The following is a 21,543-nucleotide window of genomic DNA, read 5'->3' on the forward strand; positions in this document are numbered from 1 at the left end:
CCGTGCCAAGGGAGAGGATCCAGTTACTGAGTCTAAACAGGTTGGGACTCAGATTTGAAACAAGACGAACTGATGGAGTTGCTTATCTAGAAAGGAAATTACTACTGAATTAGATGGAATTCAAGGGATTTGAGCCCAAACGTACTTAGAAGTTCAGCTGGATTTGGATAGAAGCTTCTGGGCTGGCACACGGTTCTGCAGGATCTGTTTGCACTGCAATCCTGTGTGCAGTGACCTGCAGCTGCTGCTGCTGCTGTACGAGCAGTTCTTAGAGTCATGGTAAGAATCAAAAAAGGCATAGGCCTCCTTTAAGCCTCCACAGCCTGATGTTTTTGGGGAGCACCATGTGGATGTGATGACCACAGATGCTGCTGGCACCTCTGCCTCCAAGGAGCTCCCCTGGGGTCTCCTTGAGGAAGTGCAGAAGAAGGACAAACAGATCCCTCTCTGTTAACCTTCCCTTGCACCCTGGGCTGCTGGAGATGGGGTTGCTGTGCTGGAATTGCTGTGATGTTTTTCTCTCTTGTGAATGAGGAAGGAAAGCTTTTTCATGCAGCAAAATTATCTTTCCTTGTTAATCAACAAGGGGATTGGTCAGTCTCTGAATTTCTGGAACTGACTTTAAAGAGAGAGATATGCATATGTTTGTGATTATTTTACACCAGCATTATTTTATAATGGGATTGTTGGCAGAAGATGTTATTGGGAGTTTTCCCTGTCTTAATTTAAATGGAGACTCATTAAATTAAATTGAACCAGAGAATGAGGCATTCTGAGTTCAATATCCTTCCTCTCCTTCCTTCTCCTCTGCTCCCAGTCCCATATATAATGTGAGTCTCAGAGTCCCTTGGCCAGCAGCCCTGCTCCAGACTTGACAGTTTTCTCTATTTGTGAGAACAAAAGCTGTAGTGAGCCTGGAGCAGTCCCCTCAGACTGGCAGCACACACAGAGCAGGCAACAGATGCTAGCATTTTTTGTAAACCCAAAACCTAATTATGCTTGGAGCAGTCCCACAAGTCTGGGGGGAAAAAACCAAAAAACCTCCAACCTGATTTGTGGATTCCAGTCATCACTGCTGGGTTTTAAAGCAGCAGAATATGTTTTTCAGTGATGTTCCCTTCCCTCAATCTCAGGAAAACAGGCAGGAGTGAGCAGGGATGATGATGAGTTTGGTGCCTTCCCACTGTAGGGCTGTGTGTTGGGGCTCTCCACATTGCCAGAGGGAAGCTGAATTCTCACTGGGGCATGAAACTGGGAACCTGGCATTTAGCAGACATGCAGGTGTGGCCCCAACAGCTTCATTTAGTAAGTGTTTAGGGCTGATGAAGCTGCTTCCAGAGTGCTTTTAAGGACATCTGTCATATTACAATGTCAAAATCCAGTGTGACTCTGCACAGCTTATTATTTTTGCTGTTTCAGAGTGGGTTTTTCTTGTTTTCATCTATATTGAACAGACACTTTATTCTTATCACAGTACTTGCCCTGCAAGCATGGATAGCTGGAGAACCTTGACCCTTTTATGATCCTGGCTTCCAGAGACTCAGAGCCAAAAAAATGAAAACTGCCTTTCACAAAACCATAAATTATAACGTGAATAGCAATTTTTTTCCCCATCAGGATAAAATTTGTGGATGCCTGAAGCAGGAGAAAAACTGCATAGAGGAGAGGCAAAGCATTTCCTAGAGCCTTGAAAGAGCTTGCTGGCTCTGATACACCTCCAGTTCAACTGGACTAGCAGCCCATGGCAGCTTTTGGACACCTTTTGTGTCTCTGCAGATCTCATTTTAGATGCAAAAGAAATGTTTTGCCTGTGAAGACTAAAAAAAAAAAAAACAAACCCACAAACATTTTCTGTGTGCTCTGCTTGTGGATGATGGGGAGATCTTGTAGTCTGTCTATAAGTTCATTTGAATTGTATTTGCATAACAGATTAGCAACAAGCAGAAAGTAAAACAGTGGCTATGGGGTGTAGAAGAGGTGAAGGGCTATGGAAACTGAGCTCCCAGGGATAGCTGAGAAGAGTCTCTGTGTGCTGGCGAGGTCTGAAACCCACCATGATGCTGTGCACATCTCCTCCAACATAGGCTGGATCTGGAGGCCTGAAAGACAGCAGCTTCTGAAATGAGAACTTTTGGCACAAGCATGTCCTGTTCCTTTGGTCGTTTCAGGCCCTTGAGAGCTGATGTCACTCAGAAGATGTAACCGAGACTTGGATTTCAGAGGGTGTTGGCAGTTTCTAGAGGGCTGAGTTCTGACTGGAGTTAACAGACACTCCACACTGATTGTGAACCTGCTTCCTCGGCTCCTGTTTGCCCAGGAAAGCTCTGTGCATGTGTATTTGTCTGTGGTGGTGCTGTGGTTTGGGTGACAGGGCTCTTTTGAAGCAAATCCTGTGGTTGTCCCACTTCCTGTGCCCTGGTTTGCATGGCAGAGCCATCTCTGAGTGCTCAGAGCGGGATCCCTTCAAATGAACCTGGCTGGTGGGAATATGCTCCAGTCCTCCAGTGTGTTCAGGGAAGGGCTGCTCTGACACAAACCCACGTCTGTGGTTTGCCCATTGCCCAGCACCACGGGTTCCACACTTCCCATCCCATCCCATCCCATCCCATCCCATCCCATCCCATCCCATCCCATCCCATCCCATCCCATCCCATCCCATCCCATCCCATCCCATCCCATCCCATCCCATCCCATCCCATCCCATCTCCTCAAGCAGCCTCAGTTGTGGGAAAGCTGATGCTGAGACAATAGTTGGACAAAGCACCATCAATCTTTTTAGTACCCTGGCATGATTTGTTACAGCTGAGTCTTTCCAGCAAATCCTGAAGATTTTCAGCAGCTATAAGCTTTCATAGCAAATCAGATTTTTCCATCTGGCTGAGTAGTTATAAACACACATTTCTCAAGTTGCCCTGCTACGCTGTGTTGGTATTAAAAAGAAAACTCACCATGAGCAGTGGAGTGCTCATCTGTGTCTGCTCTTGATGACTTGTGCCTCTTGCAAATGAACACAAATAACCAGGAAAATCAGTTTGTATGTGAAATCCCAAAGACAAAAACTTGAGAACAACAAAGAAACAGGTTGGTATGGGGAAATGCTGAAGGATGCAAAGCATGATTGCTGCTCTGAAAGAAGCATTCTGGAGCAATTAAGAGCTTATGGAATATTGATAAGAGCTACCTGGATTTTAGAAGTGTCACCATCCACCAGTCTTGTCAGGGTGATGGGACTGACTTTCAGCATCTGTATTCAAAGTATTGATCTGAACCTTCAGTGTAAGCCTTCACCCAGGGATAAGCAGCACAAATTAATTTTCCTAGTTTCTTCAGAATCTAGGTAATTTAAGAAATGTCTTATTGATTGTGATTTTGATAAGTTAAATTCGTGTTCTGTGTGCTGTGAACATAATGAGAAGTGTTTGCCATTGAGGTCTGCTGTGGGTGGTAGCGTGGTGTTATTGGGTGTGGGAAAAGAGAAATACTCCACTTACTGCTCCCTCCCACTTGGTTGCTGACATTTTTATTGTTATTGTGCCTGTTGTGGGTATTTTGGATGGATTCCATGATCAAACTAGACAGGATGTGAAGTTTTTTGCCACTAAAATTTAGCAGCATATCTACAGTGCAGTCATAGCAGATTTAGGAGATTTCAACTCAAAAACAGATTTGCAACTAAGTCCCACTGTGTTCCATCAAACTATGAATTTCTCCAGTTTAAGGTATGGAAAGGATACAACTGTCTGTCTGACTGGTGCAGTGCAAATGGGGAAGAACCTGGATTTGGTTTGCTGTGGCTTGGCTGGTCTAATACCTAATCTTTGGGTGACAGTTAATTTAAAGCTCTCCCCTAGCACATGCGTGATTTTGGAGCATTTGAAGCAGAGAACCTCTGAGGTCCTAATGCAATTTATTGGAAAAACATTATTTCCACAAGAGAGTAAAATCAACTGAATGAACAATTCACATTTAAACCTCTGTCCTCCCTACCCACACTCCACCCACCCCGTGTAACAGGGAAGTCTGGAGGAATCCAAGCAAAATGTGGTCTGGCAGTGTATGGCTTCTGGCTAGCCTCCAGCAGCCATGTGTTAGGCTTCTCACCTGTAGGACGTGAAATGCCAGAGAGTGACTGCCACATTTAATGTGGAATCTTTGGTGAGGGAATTCAGTGTGCATTCAACAACTCTTTCCATGGGACCTTTCAGGATGCTTGGTATTTATGAGTTTTTTATAGCAAGTCAAATTTCTTCACCCATCTGCTTGTCTGCTTATGAAAATGCATCCCTCTGGTGCACTTGTTACATTTCATTACTGTTAAATAAAATCAAAAGTCAACATACCTTGGCCACTGGCTTAGTCATCTGTGTCGGCTTTTGGTGAGGTGCATCTCCTATCAAAAACACACAGATGTTCTGGACATAAACATCACCCTCTGTTACAGCTTCCAGGTCCCTAATAACGAAATCAACTTCATTAATGATGAGTGTAAAGGAAATGCACACCAAACAACAGCCACACTGGAAAGCTTTTCAAGTGGAAATGTGATGGATACGTGAGGCAGACGTTGTCTTACATGAACAATTGCATTTCCCTTGATTACACTCTCTTGAGAAGGAAAACTAGAAAAGGAAGCTAATAGTAAACTCTTTTTTTTCCCTGATTGCTTAAGTGCCCTTTACAGGATAAGATGCAGTAAAAACATTTGAAGGGAAATATTAGAGAGAAATCTGCTCAGGCCTCAGATATTCTGTATATCAAGTCAATCTCATGCCTTAGCAATCACTTGCACTCTCTCTCCAATGCTGCTGGCTTGGTCCACTCCTCATGGGGGAAAGAGGAGCACAACAGTCCTGATCTCTAGGGGCAGCCTAAATAGCTTGCTCCAATTTTGTCTTGTTATCTTTAAAGTCTTCAAAATTAAGAACGTGTTTTATTGTGTTCTGTATAAACAGTCAGGTCCCAGTGGGAAAGTTAATTAAAATAGCCAATGCATCATATTGCCAATCATCTGAGTAGTGCTCAGTGCTCTCTTTTTTATGGCCTCCTGAACATAATTCAGGTTGTACAGATGCAGGTGCACACAGCCAGAGAGATTTGTAAGATGCTCTTAATTATAGGTTAATCACCTGTTAAAACACAACTATTATTTATTGCAAAGATAAAAATCTTGGATCTAGCCCAATACTGTGCTAAAGAATAAGACACAATCAGTGAAACTGTGACTTAGATTAAATACTAAGCCTCCTTCCTTTTCCTTTTTCCTTTCTCTTTCCTTGTACTGAATTATTTTCAAGTTTCCAGGCCCACTTGCTTGAGGTTAAAGGGGCTCAATTCCATTTTGTTTTTCTTTCTGTACCTTTTCATCATCTTAATGGCTTTTCTTTTTATTTCCTTCCCTTTGCTGGCATTTCTTTTGCTGGTTGTGTCTAAAGTGGATTGTTAAGAACTGATTTTTACAGCTTTTATATAGGCACCAATATCCACTCCCAATGGCTTCAAATCCCACTTTAGTTGAGCATGTTCTGCCTTCTTATGTTTCCTTATCATCTTCTTTGAGAACAGTGTCCTCTCCACCCCAGCTGGTTTGCAGCAATTTGGCTGCCACTGGTAAAGTCATTCCTGTGGGTATTTAATTTGGAAAGCATGGTGCTTTTCCTTCAGGGTGATGGGCAAGTAGAAGGGATACTGTGGAAATGCAAGATGGCACTGTATATTCATCCTATGGAAACGTCTCTGTGCATGATCCAGTCTTTTAGGTGCTGTTGATGGGACACCAAGCTTTATTTAGCTGGCTTTATTAAAAAGTTGTTACCGAAGGCTGTGGGCAGCAAATCACACCTTTAAATGAGACATCACTAAAAGTCAGTACTGAAGTACAGAAATTTCCCCACCCTACCCACCTAAATCCCAATTTTTCCTTTAAATACCCTCCCATTTTACAATAATAACCAAACCTGAGACCTCTTTGTAATGCCACAGTCCTCCTCTGTGCTGTATTCTGGTACAGTAACTCTCTTTCTGCAGGGGATATCTTAGCAGGCGATGACTGTGCTCTATCTGTTTATTTATAGGCTCAGGATTAATGTAGTGTGGATGAAAAACATGTTTACTTACAGGATTGTGACTAATGTAGTGTGTGCATTCTACATCAGTAAACATTAATGAATATTCCTCTGTGAGAGGCTGAATAAGCAACTGGATTGTGTGATTCCCACACAAAAAGGCTGGTGCTACAGCACTGGCACGGGGTGATTCTGTCTCCATCACAGCAGGATGGAGCACTGGACCCATTAAGGAGGCCAGAAACTGATGTTCCTTTAATGAGTAATGACTTGGGGTGCTGAAATGCTCATTGAGGTTAGCCAGGGGTGACATTAAACCTGTGGGATGGCACCAGTAGCACAGAATCAATTTTTTTCGTGTAAGTACTATTCAGATTAAACAACTGAATGTTGAATATATTGACAAATAACTGAAATTGAGTGTTTGGGCACTGTGGCAGCAGCTATACCAGTCATTATGAAATGAGATAGACAGCAGTGAAAGATCTGACAGAAAGCCCTTAAACATTGATAGCACAGCACCAACCCCAAGGTGTAACCCAGTCCCTTCACCTCAGCCCAGTCTGTGCTGTATTTGCCCATTTGCAGCACACATGCAGAGCTGGTTCTCCCAAGCTTTGCAGCATCTTCCTTTTCCACAGAAGTCTTGACAATGCTGAAAAAAGAAATTTTGAAATCTGGAGATCTGAATGGGAATTTGAATAAATCACCATAGAGCACAGCTGCATTTATCCCCTTGCACCAGAGCCAGCAGCCACGATAAAGCAGGAAGGTCTCATCTGAAATGATGTTCCTTGCAGCTCAGCACCTCTGTTATCTCTGTGCAATGCAGATGCCTGCCCACGATTGGCACCCTGTGGCTTCCTGCCCCCAGCAAGAACTGCTGCCTGAGCTATTCTTCAGCTTCTTTTCCTCTGACAGCTCCCCTTACAGCTTTCCAGCCATCCTACATGTTTGAATTCCTCAAGCAGTTTTGAGTGCAGCTCCTGCAAATTCATCTCAATGCAGGAGCATGGGCTGGTGCTGAAAACCCATGACAGGGACATGTGTTGTATTTGACAGATTAAACTGACACGCTTGTGCATCAAATATTGACTGAGGGAGCTCCCCCAGACCCTCCCTAGCTGAAATGGAGAAGCATATTTGGCTGTAGCTTGTATGTGACCTTGAGTACCATCTGCAGAGGGTTTGGCTGGCAGATGCAGCCTGGGATGGTGGGTGCATCCTTTTTGCACTCTCTTGAGGAGGCTTTAAGCCATACTTTGTTCTGGCCTCCCAGCTTGTGCCCTCATTGCTAAACCTCCCAGGTGTGAAATGAAGGAGCCTCCTCTGCAGCTCTTTCTCCTGACACTACCTTGATTGGGTGTTGTAAAGGGAACAGAATGTGCTGGGTAAATACTTACAGTCCCTGGTCACAATTTGGGAAAGCAGACAGAGAACTTCCTGCAAGCAACTTTATTAGATAACCTGCAAGAACAAAAGCTGCCAGCCAGGGACTGTGCTGCTTGGAGCCCCAAAAGGCTTCTTAGGGTTCTGTGCAATGTCACCATGCTTCGTTATCCCCATTAATACTTTATCAAGCAGAAGAAGAAAGTTTCCCTTTGAAGTTATACATTAGGAAATCAGCTTATTATAGCATTAAAATAGTGACAGTTTTGCTTGAGGGAAAGGGAAGTAGGCAGCCCAGCTATAAATACTGCATGGGAGTGATTAATAACTTCAGGAATAAGCAAGTGTTACAAACTAGAAATTTACTTGCTGTGGCCCCTAAAGCTGAACCTGCTACAGCTCTGATCTTGTTAGTTCATTCTTTCATCCTTTCTGAGCCTAATGCAAACCCTTGGGGGAGCACTTCAGGTCTAGATGGTGCCAAGTACTAAGGCACCATAAAAAGAACATTTTCAGAATGATGTGATGGACTAGTTGGGAATGGAGACAGAAACATACTGGGCTTAGACCTAACTTTTTCTATCAATTACTGTAATATGGCAAAATGTGTATATACCTTTATTGTATGGTTACAGATTGTCTGGGGGAAAAAAAAATCTCTTTTCTAGTGGACACGAAGGAAAGCACTTTGTCTGGTAAGTGTAATAAAAACTGACCAGCACACCGTGCTGTAAAGATGAAAAGTGCTGTAAATGTGTCACTACCTGTTATGTGGTTTATATGAGAGATTTGTAGCCATTGAGACAAGATGCCCATAGGGAGGACACTGGAAATTTGGGAAAGGGGATTGCACTCACAGGGGTATTGGACAGACAGGTCCTGCTGTAATCCTTCCCATGAAGCACTTTTTTGAAATCTCTGTTATTAGTGGCAAGACAGTACAATCTAAATACAGACCCATTTGGTCTACAGGGTTATCTCCCAGGATCAAAATAGGTCTCAGCATGACAGCTGAGCTGTCATTAGAGAGAGGAAGCCCCCTTCCCTCTCTGGGCAGTGCAAATGCTGTCACTAACACTGGGCAAGGGTTTGACACGTTTGCTGGAGTAAGGAAGAAAACATTTTAGAACCCTTTAATAAAAACTAGTTGTCCAAGAAGTGCTTTGCAGTGAAATCTCTTTTGATGGGTTTTGCTGAGAAGAAAACTTCATGCTGATCAGCTGATGGCAAGTTTAATTTAGTCTGGTGTTCCCTCAGGAGGCCTTGGCTGCCCCATTTCATTAATCCTCTGTGATTTGCTCATTTGGGAAGGACATTTTGTCATTGCTTTTTTAACTACATGTTTGCATAGCTGCTGGCATAACCCCGAGTGGATCTGTCAATAATGACTATTTCATAAATTGCTAACAAGGACAAGTCCTGTGCAGACTTGGGGAAGTGCTCGGGTGTCTCAGACAGGAATCCTGTTCCTGCCAAAGTCTCCTGCCTCTTTTCTCAGCCCAGGTCAGTCCCCTGCTCTTCCCTCATGCCCCCAGTATTGTTCTGGGGAGAAAAAACAACATCTTTATAGGAATTTCATGCATAACTTCAAAGGCCCTTAATGATTAGAACTCAAATCTTAGCCTGTCTTATCTCTTGTTATATCTAGCTAATGTGTTATCCCTAACAAAAATGAAGTGAACAAGGTAATCCTTTAAGTTAATAACTTCAGGAAACAATAATAATTCTATATGCTGTGATTTACTTTCTGCTTTCAAATTTAGATCAGTAAACTATGTCTCTTCAGCTCCTCTGATAGAAAATGGCCAGAAGATCCCCTTTGAAGTGATGGGCTTTTATGGCTTGTTATCTCTTAATAGTATTTATAATCTAATGGAGAATAACTTTCCAAATCTGTTTGAAATATTTTGAAGCTGCTTATCGTGATGTAGCATTATAATCCAGCACTAATTCACATTAGCCAAGGTTTGGATTTCAATTTACAGTTGCAATACTTAAGTTTATTTAGCCAAATGATTGACATTGGTGTGGTGTTCATACAAACAAGGTGCAGTTACAGAACTATCTTCCACATTTCCCTCACAGCTTTGGACCAATTTTCTAAATTATGGACAAAGATGAGATTTTGGGTGCTTTAAAGTTTATAAATCCAGAGGGTTCTGAAGAAAAATAAGCCATATATTTCCTTGGTATCAAATATGCCTCAATTGCTGTCTCCAACCTGACAGAAAGAAGTGGCTTAACATCCCAGGCTTCCCTGGTGTGTTTATGGCCAATCTTGCCTTGCTGGTAACAAATCCAAGCTGGAAAAGGTGGCAATGTGCAGATCCAGGAGGTGCATTTCCCAATGTGCCATTGGGCTGAGTTCAAAGTGGTTTCTTTTACCATTTCATCCTCTAAATTACTTGAACAGGATTCACTCTTTCTCCTGGCATTTCTGTGCATATTGCACAAGTACCCTGCAGTACAAAACACAAATAAACATCAAAGCAGGGAAAATAATTTGACTTCCTCATCTTTTTGGATGTGCCTTTAAATTTTTTTTTTTAAATTTTATATATATAATTCCTGAAGCAGCCTGTGGCTGATATTAAAGTGCAAGCATTTGAAACAAAGTGACAGGGGGTTATCTTCCTGAAAAAAAGGAAACTTTTAAAGTGATGTGATCAGATCCTGAAGACTGAAAAAAATATAATAGAAGAGAGGAGGCCTCCTTTCAACAGAAAAAGCCTGAGCTAAAAATGAAAATTTTCCTAGTTTTACTATTTTTTGTCATCTCTCTGCTGTGGGGCAGGACCTTGACAGTATCCCTGGGGAGCAGATGGATGAGAAGGAGAGCAAAAGTGCCTGTAGCTGTTCTGCTTCTCTTGACCTATCTATATCTCTGTTCTCTCCCTCTCACACGCTCTAATTTTGGGTGGTATCTCTATGTCCCACAGGCAGCTGCTGCAGCACCTGGGCAAGGTTCCTTATTTCAGGGTGTTCATGGTTTGGCAACTGGCAGCAATGGAATCCAAGAAAATATTTCTTCAAAGGGAGTGTTGGCAAGCAGCACTTGTGTGGAAACAGCTTCACGTAGACTTGGATTTATACGGTGCTTTAAAAATAAATCATAAATGGAAAGTGGAAAATTAAGTGCCCTTCTGTGCTGAGAGGGTGGGAGGGTTTGGAGCAGGGGGAAACACGGTGAGGCTGTTCCAGCCTCCCCTCTCCCTAGGCTCACTGCTCACTAGCCTGCCTGCTCTTGCTCCTGACATTATTATAAAGAAGATTTGGGATGCACAGGGGTGGTTATTGTGTCAAATCACCTCATTGGGAATTGCTGAGAAAAATGGTCTTTTTGGAAACTTTCTCCTAGGTGTTGATGGTGCTGTTTCATACCTGTGAAGCTGGTAAAGAGCTACTGAGGCTGCTTCTCAGCTTTGGGCACATTTGGCCTTTGTATTTCCTTGTCACCATTTAAATCCATGGATTCAATAGAATCATAGATTGGCTTGGGTTGGAAGGAATCTTAGAGATCAGCTAGCTCCAATCCCCCCTTCCCTCCCATGGACAAGGACACCACTCATTACCCTGGGTTGCTCAGGGCCCATCAAACCTGGCCAGCTCATTTTATGGCCAACTTTTCACTTTTGCTTTGTCTTCCAGGGTTGTGAGAATGTGGGAACACCTGAGTGTCTGGGAAGCCCCTGTGCCTGTGTACCAGCAGCTCGGGCTCCCTGGCAGCACATCCACCTCTCCTACTCCTTGTGTGAGCCCAGAGCCTGTTCCAGTGAAACCTTTTAATGCAGAGGGATGAACCTGGCAGTGACCCCGAGGTCTGTTAGCACTTGAGCACGGATGGGATGTGGCACCCTGCCATTCCCAGCTGGCCATGGATGCTCTGGAGTGTCCGGAGCAGGGAGCACAGCTCCTGCCCTCACACAGCCAAGGGAAGCACAAGTGCTGCTGCCTCAGCATCCTCTCCATCCCTGGCTCCAGCTGCTGCTCAGGGCTGTGTGTTTGTCCATCACTCCTGATCATCTGTGGGATGACACCTTGGAAGTGTGTGGCTCTCCCACAAGGGCACTTTGGGAAGCTGAGCACCTCCAGGTGCTTGGTGGGAGCTGTGGGCTCCTCCTCACAGCCCCTTTTGCACTTGGTTGTTTTCTGCTGTGCTTTGGGCTCTGTCCTTCTGCTGCAGACCTGGCCCCAAGCTCTGCATCTCTGCTGGCTCACAGGTATCACTCCCTTCAATCCAGGCACAGCTCCCGAGCAGCAGCAGCAGCTTTGATATTTCCAGGCAAGAGTAGCACAGACTCATCTAACTCTAGGTGTTTCATTACTCCAATTGCACTGGGGAAATATAAAGTTTAATGGCTTTGTGTCACTTGATCTAACAGGCCCCTCTTGGGCCATGTAACATGACCTATAGAAATGGTGTTGAATTTGCAGCCTGTTAAAGTTTTTCCTTGTCCTGCCAGGACTTGCTCCCTCCCATTGTTCACCAGTTTGCAGCAGGTTCCACGGTGTTGCCCTGGTGGGGAGGATGGAGCCATTCTGGCAATATGAGCTACTGGCTCTCTCCTCCTCTTCCTCTCTGACTGTCAGATGAGACAGAGTAGAAAATTACATGTCTGCTTTCCACAAGCAGCTACAAGTCATTGAACTTCCAAAAAAACCAGCTTGTGATACCCTGCTTTTCAGCTTGTCTTATTTGCTTGTTTACTCACTAATTATTTAGCTTCAGCAACTTGTAATGGAATATTGGCTATTAGCAGGAATTAGTAGGATTTGGCTGCTTAGCTTTCCAAAGTCGGCTCATTTGCTTCTGTATATGTTATGTGCAAATATAAAATCTGAATTTAAACAACCAAAAGTTCATTAAAAATATTGGCAGCATATTCTGATCGTGAGGACCATTTCCCTTGTTCCTTCCCTACACCATCAGGTGTTTTGGAACCACACCTCCTTCAAAATAACCTTGGTGTAATTTCCCATTCTTGCTCTAGGTGTCCTTTGCTCCCTGTAATTAGTAGATGTCTTGAGTCCCCAGCATTTGTGGGGGACATAGTCAGGAGAATCCTCTGTGGTGTGTGCTGTTTGACATTTCAAATGCCCAGTTCTTTCTCTCTGCCCTGAGTTCATTAATCCTGTGAAAGGCACTAATTGTGACTTGAGACCAGCTCCTGCTGGCTCTACAGAGCTGAGAAGGGAGATTCACCTGGAGTGGGTGAGGATGGAGCAGTCTAAAGGCTGCTGGCTCCTCTGTCACTGGGTAGTGCCTGCCTGGGAAAGTCACTCCTCACAAAGGAGGGAGGTTCTGCCTCTCTCTACCCTTAGCCCTGCAGCATCCTTCTTTTCTCTCCATGAACGTGTCCTCTTGTGTACCTTTTGAACAAGATGTGTGCCATTGCAGGTGCTGTCCAGTACAGGACTTTGGCTTCTGCCCCCATTCATAGCCCACCATAGCATGGGCCCCTTTCACACTCTTCAGTTTCCATTTTGTTCTGCTGGGAACATGTTTTTGATGTGAGCTTCTATTCCAAATGCACTGTGGAAACAACGATTTCAGGAACACAGAAACCATGATGGTTGTGTTAATCCTTGTGCAATGTAGAATGCTGGTGGGTTCAGTTAGAAAAATGATGAAAACTGCAAAGAATGGTTCAGATAAAATGAAGGAATTCTCTTGGTAGCATTACATATTCTTCACAGCTTTGTATGCTGTTTATAACAATATATTTGGCAATCCAGATTTTGAATACATTCACCTTGCAATTTTCATATTTGTAGCTGGTAAAACAAGGGTATCTACATGTCTGTGTGCAGCTGTGCCTTGAGTGCTGAGATTGTGTCTGTGTGGGGGGGTTCTTGATCTTTGTTTAAGGAAAAAAGCTTTTGGGTTTAGTTTGGCTTCGTGCATGTCGAAGATCCCATTTCCTCTCTGACTTCGCAGTCTGCCAAACAGAGGCCTCATTTTATTGCTTCTGTAGTGGCAATAAAATTGGGACCACCACCTCTTGTTTTCTTCTCAGCTTTCCTCCTGGAGGTGTGTTCAGCTGAGCTGCAGGCAAGCAAAGGCACTTTGCCTCTGGCTGAGGCAAATGTGGCTCTGAGAGTGGAGTGTCTGCTTCCACTGTTGCTGCAATGTTTTCTACCTACTACAGAAACGTTTTCCACCTATTACAGACATGCTCCTCTGCCACCCTAATTCTGGCAGATTAAAGATTTAATGCATTCTTAGGAGCACCTTTGCTATCAAAAGCAAAAGGGACTCATGGTTCTAAATAATTTAGAAGTGTAGAAAAATTCCATCCTGAATCAGATCTTGATTTTTTAAAGGATGTGACAGTGGCATAAGTAAATAACAATGAAGACCTAGGAGAGATTAAAATGGAAAGAGGCTGTGCCAGCACCTGCCAAACAGATCTATGTGAAGAAAAGACAGTCTCTTCTCTATCATACATACCTTACTGAAAATTCCTACACATTTTCTTCTTTGATAACAGTAAACATTTTCACCCAATATAATTCTCAGGGTTGTGATCTAGTTATGAGCTTCAGACATTAATGAGATTCAGATCTGGTGCTGGGCTCCTCAGCCAGTCTGTTATCAGCCATCACTCAAGCCTCTGATTTCTCTCTTGAATCAAAAATGTGCAGTCCCCTCTCCTCTCCTGCTTTCTTTTGGCACGCTCTGCACATTTCCTCTCATTTTCTGGCTCTCTTGAGCTTTAAGAGTATGCTGGGAAATAATAAGAGAAAAGATAAAGACTTGATTTAATACTTAGCAAATATTGGAAGGATGTTTGTACATGTGATTAGAATTTATTTGCTCTGTTCTTAGGTGGCAGAGGAGGGTTTGATGTAATAGCTAAGAACATACATGGCAGAAGTTGCTGAGGAAGGCTTTTCAATGGTGACAGCTATGAATTTAAAATTAGCAACTGCAAGTCACACCTAAAGAATCCTTTATGGAGTGAAGAGGGATTTCTCAGCAGTGTGGATACAGCTACAATCAATAGGCACAAATCCATGGCAGGCGGCTGCAAGGAATTTCAAGGGTGCCAGAAATTTCCAAGGAAATGCGACTGTGAGAGAGGTTTGGGAAAGATAGAAGAGATTATCTAGCAAATTAAAAAGTTTCCTTCTTCTCTTAATTGGCATCAGGCCCTCAATCAAATCCCCTTCTTGGGCTGGGGAGCAGTGAGTGGTCACAGAGCCACAAGGCTCAGTTCTGGTTTGGGCCAGTGGCTTCTAAAGCATCTCCTGGGCTCATGAGTGACTGTGAGACAGGAAATCTGGAAATGCTGAGCTGCTCTGATATCTGAACTGTAGTGTTACAAGAATGTTCTGAAGGAAAAACCTCATTAGTCCCCAGTGAACAGAAGGCAAAGGCAACGAAGGAAGGAAGGAAGAGAAGGGTGATGAGAACTAGAAAGAGAATAAAAAACAGAGTATTTAGAAGAAGAAGAAGAAGAAGAAGAAGAAGAAGAAGAAGAAGAAGAAGAAGAGACCCCTCTTTGAACAGACAGTCTTGTAAGAAATTGATATAAAAATAAACTTAATTTGCTTCCTAACATGGCATTGCAGCAACATAAGGTTGGAATGAGTCCTGAAATGGTTTATTGCAGGGAATATAGAATAAAGCCCGATCAAATAGTTTGTGTATAAAGAATGAAAGAAGATGTAGGAAAATTGAGTTGTATTGCAGAAAAAAGTCTGTTGCAGAAGGAAGATAGACATGCAGTTCCAGTTCAGCAAAGGCTGTAAATGATGCTTTCATCTTTCTCTGCTGAACATGAGGGGAGTTTGTAATGAGCAGGCAGCAAAGAGGGTGCAGAGTCAGACTTCAGACCCGCTGGAAACTGAGGAATTGGATGGAGAAAGGGACAGGGGATGCCCAAAGGACACAGCCACCCCTTGCTGGCTTCCCTTTGTACAAAGCAGCTGTGGCCCATGAGTCAGCTCCAGCATCTTCCAGGATGGGCACTTAGTGATTCCAAAGGGTAATGAGAGCAGGTAACACTCCACAGTCCTATAAATGGAAATATTGAAAACATACCTAAATTGGCTATCAAATAAGAAACTCAACAGTTTTTAAAAATGTTTTGTTGTTTCTGGATTTGATGGCAGTGAGAGCAACAAATCAGAGAAATTAATGGAACACGTTTGAAGTGAGACGTTGGCAAAGTACAGTGGTTGTTTTTCTTTTTTTTTCTTGTTGTTGTTGTTGTTGTTTTAAGACTTATGGATGGTAGGGAAAAACCAAAAGAAAGAGAAAGCATAGAAAGCCAAATGAACTGTCAGAGCTAAAAAGTGTCGTCATTCTGGGAGCAGCTGAAAAAAGTCAATAGAAGACAATTGACTTTAGATAAATTGTCAAAAAAAGTCGGCACTTGAGGCTCAGAGAATGGCCTCTTGACAGTGGAAACTTATCATTTTCCTTGATAAAAGTCTGTTAAGATTATTAGAAATGCATTGATAAGAAGTTTATAGAGCAGCTTTGAAAATAAATGATGAAAGGAGGGTGACAAAGAGCAGATCTGCCAGAGGTAGGAGAGCAAGTGTTCTGTAGCAGAATGACCTCTGCTAGAGAGGGAAAAATGGAAAGCAAGGATATGAAATACATTTTTCTTGATCTCTAATTTTTTATGATCCCAAAATACTTTGATATGGAATGCTGAAGAAATTTCTTATAGAATTGTAATTCCCTAAACCATAGCGACCACTATGAGGGTTGAGAGGTACAAGTGGCTGCTCTGTAGCAAGATTGCTTGTACCTCCAGAGGCTCATTCCATGATCCTTGCTTATAACAATGGATGTTTACTCATGGAAATTGTCCATTTGCTCTTTTCCATGAAAAATGTGGGGAGAAAATCAGATTTTTTGCAATACTTTTATTCAAGTAGCCTGGGGTGCTGCAAGACTGAAACCCAGCAGCAGCAGCGTGGAGAAATCCTGGGTGGCCCAGGTTTGTGAGGCTGTGAGTTGAGACACACAACAAACCAGAGCCCTCTTTTACCCTTCAGAAATCAATGCTGGGAGAATGCCCTTCTGGATTCACTGCTCCTGCCCAGCAAGATGCTGATGCTGAAATGGTCCAGACATGTCTGTGGATGCTGTGAATCCATTGGGCTGAGGGAGGAAGGGTTGAAACAACTGGTCTGCTTTAAAAAGAAAGTCTAGAATTATGGAAAGAGTTTAATTACTCTTACCCCAGTGCCTGAGCTTGAGCAGCAGCAGGAAAACCCCTTACAGACGGGTTCTTCTCATGCCATTTCTGAAATAGTAACTCACAGAGACAGAGTGCTAGCCTGGGGGACTGCCCGTGTCCATCACCTGCTGATTCCTGGGATCCACACTTCCTTGGCTTCCTCTTCCTTGATGCCTTTAAAGGGGGATGTGGAGTTTCCTCTGCACTCATGTGAAGGAGATTTGCAGGCAGAGTGAAATACTGTGGTTGAAGGACTCTATCTTGGTGTGATTTATTTAACTCATGAAAAATGTAAGAAGATTGAATTATATTGGCACCATATATCATACTGCTGGGTGAAAAATTAAGATATATTAGTGGAATTTAAGTGACGAGTTCATCACTGAATTTGCATTATGATTAGTCCAGCTGTCTCTGCAGTGTGGTCTGCCCTGGCCACGGGCAAGAAAGCAGCAGGCAGGATGTCCAAGTGTTTCAGGAATTCCAGACCACAATAAAACACACAGAGGTGTGTGGCTACTATGGAGTCATGTCTTAATCTGCATTTTGATGATATCAGACTTCATAAACTGGCAGGAGAAAATTAAGGCGAAGGATTTGCACCAAGGACAAGGCATTAGTGAAACTCATAGGGTTTTGTTCAAGACTGAGGAACAAAGGTGAGGCAAATTGCAGGACAAAGGGAAATTAAAAGTGTGTTCTCAGAAGTACTGTAATTTGTCAGTACCAGCAGAAGGAGAAAGACAATTCCAGTAACAGCAAGAGAGGAAAAATTCTTAAGAAACCAGGAAGAATCTTGTTCATACAAAGGTTTTCTGCTTATTAAGAGAAATCAGGGAAGAAAAGCAAAGTAGTTAATTAAAATTGTAGTTAGGGTTATTTTCTAATCTTAATTTTCAGTTATATATTTTATTCTTTTTCTAAACACTTTCAGGTCCCTCTCCTGAAGGGTAATAATATCAAATTAAAATAATCTGAATTGAATTGCATTCTAGGAGTATTCAATACTTTTATACTAGAATTTTCGAGAAACACAGATTTTAATTTTCAATTTGAACCTTCAAAACCAAATGAAATTTGTAATTTAATAGCACAGTTTGTTATCTTTATTAACTCTACTTTTGACCTCATCCCTTCTGCCATGTTTGAGTAGGCGGTTTCAATTTCAGGATAAAATGCGGAGTAAAATGGTGTGTAAATGGCAGTGCCCATCAAAGCGTGGCTGGATGGTGCTGGGCTTCCTCTCCCTGGCCTCCTCACAGGTGCTCACACTGCACAGCATCGAGAGTTCTTGAAAATGTCATGTAAGATGCAATTGTACAAATTAACAATTCAAAGGTTATGGATAGAAAAGCGCTGTCCAAGGGAAAACGACATCATGTTTAAAATCTAGACTGACTAAGTGGCTTAAGAGGGCAAAATTTAATTAAATGCCTGGAGCCAGCCTGAACTGTCGGGAATAAATCTAAATTAAACATGATTACAAAGTGATCTAATAGAATGAGATAAGTTATAAATAAATTAGACATAGCTTGTGCGACAGAAACAAATCAACAGAAAGTCCTTGGGTGTGTATCAGTCCTGGTACATTTTTATGACACAAATCAAAATAGGATGAGAATTCCTGACTGTACAGCAGAAAGGAGCCTATAAACATGATTGACAAATCTGCCAACAAAAGTTGAGTCCATGGGGGGTGGAGATGGATCATGCAGCAGTTTGTGTGTAACATGCTCTTGGTTGCTGAGAGGTTATGAATTATTACAAAAAGCCTGGGTTGCTGCTCTGCTTCTTTTGATAGCAGAAATGGTGGCAGATTTAAATGGAGAACTCTTGATACAGAAAGTAAATGCCATTCCCAGAGCACACTTAATGGTTATATCTTACTTTCTGCCAGCGAAACCTGGCTTGTGACTGCAAAAATAAGCCAGGGAAATTGTCTACTAAATTGGAATACTCTCTGTAGTTAATCCAGGTCACAATTAACAGAGTAATCCAAGGATTTGATCACTGATAAAAAAACATTTGCTGCACGATTTTGTATTGCAAAAAGCAAACTGTAATTAATTTGTAGTTGTTGCTTGAGTCGAGCCAATAAATAAATTGAGGTTGGCCACTTAGCAAATTGTATCAGCAAAAAGACAAACCAAATCAAAAGGCATCTCAACAGTGACAAATATCAATGTTTTAACAGCTGGCAAGAGCCAGCTCTTCCCCAATTAAAACAGCTTCAAAGAGAATGCCTAGACTTCTATGATGAGAGAAACAACCTTAGAAAAAAGAAATGTGTACAAACACAGCAAATCTTGTTGTTCAGCCTATTGCCCTCTGAATATTTAATTATGTGTGTTAATTATGATTTCTCTTGGCGCAATGACACACGGCAGGTTCAGGAGAGAGAAGCATGTAAAGAGCAGACCCAAGGGAAAAAGAGCCAGTGTAAACAAATGTTTGAAATCTGACTAAATCAATGTTTTTTAAAGGAAAATGTGACCAAGAGTGTCAAGAGGCAGGTGAGGCTGCCTGTAGGACCAGGGAGTGCAACTGTCCCATTCCGGATGGCAAAATGACAGAGTTTGGTGGTATTAGATCACTTACTCCTGAACAGATGCCAGGATCAAAAAACACCCAGCATTTTTGCTGAGCTCCTCTTGGAAGGCTTTGAGAGAAGCCCAGGGCAAGGTAGCCTGGAGTGCTGTGTGCTTTGAAGTCATCCTTCCGTGCAGGAGCTGGAGCACTGTGGGGCTCCAGGCTCTCTTTGGTGGTGCCACGTGTGCTGTGCAATGGCAAAGAGGGTCTTGTTCTCTGCTTACAAAAGGAAATACAAGACTGATATATATAAAGATATAAAGACTGCATCTGTTTCAAAGCTAGAAGTGAAAGAATAACCCCCTTTTTCTGGTCTGCAAGTGTCATATTGCTCCTGAGAATGTTTACCATGGTCCTTGGGGCAGTGTAAGGTTGTGTTCTTTTCGCTCCCAGCATCCACATTTGTGTGGCTGCTCAGCCTGGGCAGTGCAGCACAGACACAGCTACACCCCATGTTTATCTCTGTATTTCAGTGTAGGACAGGTCAGATTTCTTATGAAATTGTGGTTCTTCCAGCCTGCATTTCATTAGCTGGACACAGAACCTATTGCAGAGGCTGATGATCAGCAAAATAAGACTGTCAACCCCCCTAAGCTGCCTCTTGCTTTTGGGTAAAAGCACAATGTTGCCTTCTATTTTCCAGTCCTTATCTTGCTTTTTTTAGTACAGTGTGAACTGATGCTGGCATGGAAAAACATGACAGTTCCCTGAATCAGCAGTCATAGGTTTTAGAATGAATAGGGCTTCTGTGGGAAATTTATTAGGTTTAGAAACAGAATTACAATGGTAGTGGATAGAGAGGAATATAACCTTGAGGAAAGAAAATGAAGCAGTCTACTTCCCAGTCCTCTGCCTATTTTTCAAGCTGGCTCTGTAAAAACTCAAACAACTAATTCCCTACCATAATAATAATAATAATAATAATAATAATAATAATAATAATAATAATAATAATAATAATAATAGTATCATCATAATCATTATTATTATTGAGATATTTATGCATTTTGCTCTGCCTCCCCCATGCCCTCAGCAATAGGGTGTGCTTATGGCAGTGTTGCAGGAACAGTGTCTGTAGCTGCCTTTGGTGGCAGAGGGAAGTGAGATGAAGCATTTTTAATTGGGAGTTGTAACTTGATGTTCTCTGCAGAATGGGATGCAGGGGAGCAGACAATCAGCAGTTGCTGTACTTCTTCCCTTCCCTGCCTGGCATGGGACTTTGATCTCAGCAGGAAAAATGTCTTTTGAGAAAAGGCTTCATAAATCACACCCCTATCACATCAAGTAGGTTGTAGCCTCAGGACCTGAATTTGTCCAGTGAGTGTGACTTGATCTGTACTTTCCTTTCACAGCTGCTCTTATTTTAAACACCAGTCTCAACCCAGGGCTGCTTTGCTCAGGCCATGTGGCTGAGTGTGACAGTGGGACATTGAGGAGGTGCAGGTGGAAGGGACAGACAGGACTGGCCCCAGGCACTGCTCCATAGGTGCAGCCCTCCTGTGGATGTAACCCTGTTCTCTCTGCCCTGTGGAACTGAGCAGAGCAAACACTTTGTGGTAGCTCCTTTCCCTGGGAAAGGCAGCCTTTTCCTCAGCACAGGTGTCCCTGCTCGGCTGCAGTCTGAGTTTGGGTGCTTTGGAGTGGGAGCTGTGTCTGGTGGGTGCTGGCAGAGTCACAGCCTCTGCTCTGGGGCTGCTGGCTCTGGGCTGGCTTCAGGAGCTGTGGGAGCACATTTGCAGGGCTATTGGATTAAACCACATTTACATGAACACCTGAGGAGAGAAAATACGGAGCTGGCACAAATGCTGTCAATACTGCAAACAAACATTTGCCAAGCCACCACAGGGATCTTCTTATTGCTTTGGTATTGGAACCCCTTTGCCAGCCTTTTTTGTTAATGGTATCTATACAGGAAAAATGCAGTGCAAATACTCCGGGTCAGAGGTACAGCTGGCTTTGCTGCCCTGCTTCATCTGAGGATTTGACCTTGTGCACTAAAGTAGAGGGGACTTGCTCCTGGTCAAAAACTAGTAAATAGTTTCATAGTTAAATAATAATAATTTTACATAATTCATGTAAAATGAATTTACTTACAAGACATCCTCACTATTTCAAATAACTAATGTCATTGGTGAAGTTAATTCTCCTTAATTCACACACAGAGAAAAGCCAGGATAAGTAATTGTCTGCTGTTGGCATCTTAATTTTGGAGCTCAGTGCAATATATTTGGTTGCTTGTTTCATGGATCTAATCATTGCTTTATTTGATATCCCTACCCTAGCTGGTATTCATTCTGTAGTTT

Source organism: Sturnus vulgaris, chromosome 15, assembly GCF_052056855.1.
Source record: "Sturnus vulgaris isolate bStuVul1 chromosome 15, bStuVul1.hap1, whole genome shotgun sequence".
Classification (NCBI taxonomy): Eukaryota; Metazoa; Chordata; class Aves; order Passeriformes; family Sturnidae; genus Sturnus; species Sturnus vulgaris.